Source organism: Brassica oleracea, chromosome C8 (genome assembly GCF_000695525.1).
Source record: "Brassica oleracea var. oleracea cultivar TO1000 chromosome C8, BOL, whole genome shotgun sequence".
NCBI lineage: Eukaryota > Viridiplantae > Streptophyta > Magnoliopsida > Brassicales > Brassicaceae > Brassica > Brassica oleracea.
Window position 1 is genome coordinate 16,560,182 of NC_027755.1, and position 5,550 is coordinate 16,565,731.

General features: G+C 36.9%; 1 long non-coding RNA gene across 1 annotated transcript in view; it reads left to right on the plus strand.

Moving 5' to 3' along the window:
* Nucleotides 1-1,726, plus strand: part of LOC106310393 — a 2,352-nt gene extending 626 nt beyond the window's left edge. Inside the window, exons 2-3 of the long non-coding RNA XR_001263779.1 lie at nucleotides 834-1,383; nucleotides 1,456-1,726. This is a non-coding gene — a long non-coding RNA (uncharacterized LOC106310393). The remainder of the gene's footprint in view (nucleotides 1-833; nucleotides 1,384-1,455) is intronic.
* The last annotated feature ends 3,824 nt before the right edge of the window (nucleotides 1,727-5,550 follow it).

A 5,550-nucleotide genomic window follows, 5' to 3' on the forward strand; every position in this document is an offset into this window, starting at 1 on the left:
GCTTTACTTATCAAACTTTCTGAATTGCAGATCCAATTTTATTGTTTTGCTTTTCTTTTTAGTACTAAAATGTATTAACATTAGTGAAATAAAAGAAGAGTATATATTAAATTTGATTTGCATGTGTAGGAATGAAGTTCATGAGGGGGTGATAGATGAATCTGTCTCTTTTTTTCAGGCTTGGTTTCTCATCCCCATTTACTTTTGTTAAGATGCATATGTTTTTATCCTTGATCGTATTTCTTATGCTTTTTGGTATAAAATATCTGACTAAATAAATCTAATGCATGCATGATCGATCCGTGTCTTTCAAGTGTGATTGTCATTTTCCGTTGTAATTGTACTTAGTGTCCATGTTCCTTTTTACATATGAACAGCTTAACAGTAGTTATGAGTAAGATAAAAGCAAATTTATTTTTGTTCTTGGCTAACGAAACTGATAAAAAGAAAGAAACATAATTTTTTTTTACTCTCATGTGCTTTTTCATTTCGTTTTACTGTATCTTCTTTAGTTATACCTAAGAGAGTTTTGAAAGCATCATTAAAGTCACACTTTTAGGTACACAGAAGTTTCGTACAAAAAAAAAGGTACACAGAAGTTTACTAAAAAATTTGTGCCCAAAATATATGAAATTAAACTTGTTTTACTGATGAGAAGCTAAGAATTCTATTGATTGGATACAATCAATTCGATATTTTCTTAGATGATTAAAATAAAAGGGTACTTTGCTGTTGCATAAACTAGCAATACATGAATTTTGACATATGTTTATATTCACATATCTCTGCAACATGAATTTGAATCTGAAAGTCATCTGCCTTTGTTAATGCAGTGCTACCTTTTAGCATGGAGCTGCAATGGTTGAATAAACTGGAGACAAGCAGGATCTCTCGAGTTGTCTCTCATGTCTAGACCATTTGTGAGAAGGGATTTACTGTTTGCACCATTCACCTCACCAATCTCTAAATCTGCAATTAGTATTATGCTCATTCAAGAAAATTAGCATCTAGAAAGTTGGTACATAAAGTGCATTTATGACTTTTGCTGATGCTGTACACATATTTTTTTTTTTTGTAGAATCAGTTCATGACAATTTTCCAAATCATATACAGTTTTGGACATACATTTTGCCTAAGAAATGTCAAACTTCTGTCTGGAGTGTTAGAAGGTTTTCATGATAGCTCAGAATTTTATAGCTTGCCCTACTTAATTAGCTACATTAGTTCACTTGTTAAGAAGTTGGGAAGTGGGGGGAGGTGCTGGGTTTCCCTTCTCATCGATGGTCTAGATGTGCGAGGTGACTCTCATAGTGTTAAAGAGAAACGGTATAAGTGAGTGGTCACAACAAGCCTCCACATGCAACATTAGTATTTCCTGAAAAGGTTAGAAATTTTTCACATTGTGAAATTATTGTATTGCTAGATTTTCGACCAGTTTCGTGAGTTGTTTTTCAGGTTGATACATCATGCCACTTTTCAAACTTAACGTAAAAGATAGATGCAGAAGCAAGTAGCACTGATTTTATTGCAAGAACTAAAGAAGCCAGGCAAAAGAAGAAGAAGCAAAGTGTGTTTTATTGGAGGATAAGGACGTTGAAGGATAAGGACATATACTTAGATATGTTTAACTAATGTGATAAGGATGTAATTAGAAGAATATACCCTAAAGTCGGTTAAGATCTTTGTAATATATATACTCTTGTAACGTGATGAATAGAGGCAACCTTTTCCGATCATATTGTCATATTTACATGGTATCAGAGCCCAGATCCTAACAAGTGTTTTGTACTTATGCAGAAACGCAGTTCAATCTTTCAGTTCAAACCGTTCGAAGTGATAATGGGATGGAATTTATGTGTCTGAGAGAGTATTTCCAAGATAAGGGGATCATCCATCAAACGAGTTGTGTGTACACACCGCAACAAAATGGCCGTGTGGAGAGGAAACACAGACATATATTGAATGTGGCAAGAGAGTTGTTGTTTCAAGCTAACATGCCAACTAAATTTTGGGGAGAGGCGATATCTACGGCGACACACTTGATCAATATGACACCGTCTAAGGTACTTGACGGGAGTTCACCGTATGAGAAATTGTTTGGTGTGAAACCCGCTTATGAGACCTTGAGGGTATTTGGTTCGTTGTGTTATGTTCACAGGAGAGATCGAACCAAGGAAAAGCTAGGTGAAAGAAGTAGGAAGTGTGTGTTTATGGGATATCCCTTCGGCAAGAAAGGATGGAGAGTATATGATCTGGAAAGTAACGAGTTTCTGGTGTCAAGAGATGTCAGCTTCACTGAAGATGAGTTTCCATTTGCGGGACATAACTCTGGTGTGATAGAATCAAAGAAGTTGACAGGAGAACCTGATGATGATTGGGTTATAAACATGGTTGTGGAAGACAGGGGGAGTAAGTCTCAGTCAAGTAATCAAGAAGAAACAGTGGTGGAGGTTTCATCTCATGGAACTCCAAATGAAAATGTCATCAGTAATGACATGGTTGAGGAAGTTGAGTCAAAATCAAAAACTGTAGCTGAGAATGAAGTTGTTGCAGAACCTGAGCTAGGGAGAGGGTGCAGAGAGAAGGTTTCGTCTGTGAGACTGAAGGATTATGTGAGCTACAATGCTCAGTACTTGCGAGAACAACCCCATCACGATCTCACAACTCCTGCACCACAATCAGAGCCTTCGTCAACTGGTACAGGTAACACGCCTTATCCAATTGAAAACTATATATCTGATGAAAGATTTTCTCCTGATCATAAGGCCTTTTTGGCGGCAATAACAAATGAGAGAGAACCACGAAGTTATAAAGAAGCGGCTCAACAGAAGATTTGGCGCGATTCAATGCAGAAGGAGATAGTGGCATTTGAAGATAACAAGACGTTTAGTGTGGTTAATTTACCACCAGACAAGAAAGCTATTGGCAATATGTGGATTTACAAGTATAAGTACAATGGTGATGGTACGATGGAAAGGCCTAAGTCGAGGCTTGTTGCTTTGGGAAATAAACAAGTAAAGGATAGAGACTTCAAAGAGACATTTGCACCTGTTGCAAAGATGACCACAATACGCAGTTTGTTGAGAGTGGTTGCAGGGAAAGGATGGATTGTGCATCAGATGGATGTGCACAACGCGTTTCTACATGGAGACTTAAAAGAAGAAGTTTACATGAAGTTACCGCAGGGGTTTAAGCATTATGATCCTAACAAGCTCCATAAGGTTGTCTATGGCCTGCGACAGGCACCGAGATGTTGGTATGCAAAACTGACCGATGCTCTCAAACGGTACGGTTTTAAGAACTCGTATGCAGACTATTCATTGTTCGTATATTCGAAGAAAGGCATTGAGCTAAGGGTGCTCATATATGTGGACGATCTACTTGTGTGTGGTAATGATATGGAGTTTGTTACCAAGTTTAAAAACTATTTGAGTAGATGCTTTCACATGAAAGATCTAGGGAAATTGAAATATTTTCTTGGAATAGAAGTGGGACGTTGCGAAGAAAGCTTTATGTTATCTCAGAGGAAGTACGCTTTGGATCTCATATTTGATGTTGGTTTGCTTGGAGCAAGACCAGTCGCTACACCTATGGAGCAACATCACAAATTGGGACTAGATAAGAGTCCATATCTAGTAGATGCAGAGAAGTACATAAGATTGGTCGGACGTCTGATCTACTTGTCAATCATGCGACCAGATATATCGTATTCGGTGCATATTCTTTCGCAGTTCATGAAAACGCCAAGAGAAGTACAGTGGGATGCTGCTTTGCGGGTGGTTAAGTATCTTAAAGGGACACCAGGGCAGGGCATCATGTTGAGTTCAAAGAGTGATTTGAGTTTGTCTGTTTACTGTGATGCAGACTGGTCGGCGTGTCCGTTGACAAGAAGATCATTGAGTGCTTATGTTACCTTGGTAGGAGACTCACCGGTGTCGTGGAAGACAAAGAAACAAGGAGTGGTGTCTCACTCATCGACTGAATCGGAATATAGATCAATGGCGCAAGCGACTAGAGAGGTTAAGTGGTTGCGGAGACTTCTGGATGACTTGGGAGCAAAGCAACTCAAGCCTTCGAAAATGTACTATGATAGTAAGTCAGCAATATACATAGCGGCTAATCCAGTGTTCCACGAGAGAACTAAACACATCGAATCTGATTGTCACCAAGTTAGAGATGCAATTCAGGATGGCTTGCTAGAGACGGTACATGTACGAACTACGGAACAAGTTGCAGACGTGTTAACTAAAGCGCTTGGAAAGGCTCAGTTCGAAGCTTTGCTGTTCAAGTTGGGAGTAAGAAATTTTAATATTCCCAACTTAAGGGGGAGTATTGGAGGATAAGAACATATACTTAGATATGTTTAACTAATGTGATAAGGATGTAATTAGAAGAATATACCCTAAAGTCGGTTAAGATCTTTGTAATATATATATACTCTTGTAACGTGATGAATAGAAGCAACTTTTTCCGATCATATTGTCATATTTACATGTTTATCGGTGACAGATCAATAACGTGACCGAAAGGTTTTACCATTTGACTTGTTGTCGCCGTTGATTCTCTCATTCATCCATTTCATGCTGCAAGAAAACCCAATGTATTAATACATTTCTTGTAAATTGATACGTACCATTACTCGGTAGATTATAACCACAAATGAAAGACTATGTACATCTGTATACTTAGCCAATGAGAAGATGAATATAATTACTTCTTATACATGAATGATATTAGCCTAAAACAAATATAAGTGATGCTAGATAGCACAAATAATAAATTTTCTTTTTGTATAGTTGTATGATATTCTGTGAAACTATTGTTTCCACTTTTTGTGAAGAAGTACATGTTGATTTAACATTAGTCACACTCACGTACTCTATTGTAATACCCAAACCAGGCTGCAACATTGGATGTATGAACAGTTTAGTAAAACTAAATAAAATTTTTGGTTTAATAATTTGCGGACCATCTATTCATGTTTATATAATTCCGAAAAAAATTGGAATCCAAAACTAATGCTTATGCCGATGACCAGCTCTGCTAGTGTGGTAAATAGGAGTCCGTGACAGGCCTGCAGCTGCGTTATTTACTTCATACCCAAATTCTAAATCCATCAACAATATATATTGTGTTATAAAATAAACTTTGAAATGATACTCTACTTCTTTACCAACTCAACAACTATGATCATCTACTCATCAAGCACTATGATCACCCACTCATTTACCAAATCAAGCACCATCTTTGTTATTTTATGTATTGTTGCTCACTATAAATACCATCACTCATCTCACTCTTTTGTACACCATAACAAAGAAGAGTTTATAATCAAAGAACCATTACATCTTCTTCTTCTTCTTTATAATAAACTCTCTCCCTTATATTAGTGTTATTTGCTTCCTACGGGTATTAAATTCTACTCTTATTTAAATTTTTCGATACTATAAATTATAAGTTATTTCATAACACGTTATCAGCACGATCGTTCTGCAATTCGGTAAAATTTATTGTATCATATATACTCTGCTATAATGGTCGGTATACCGC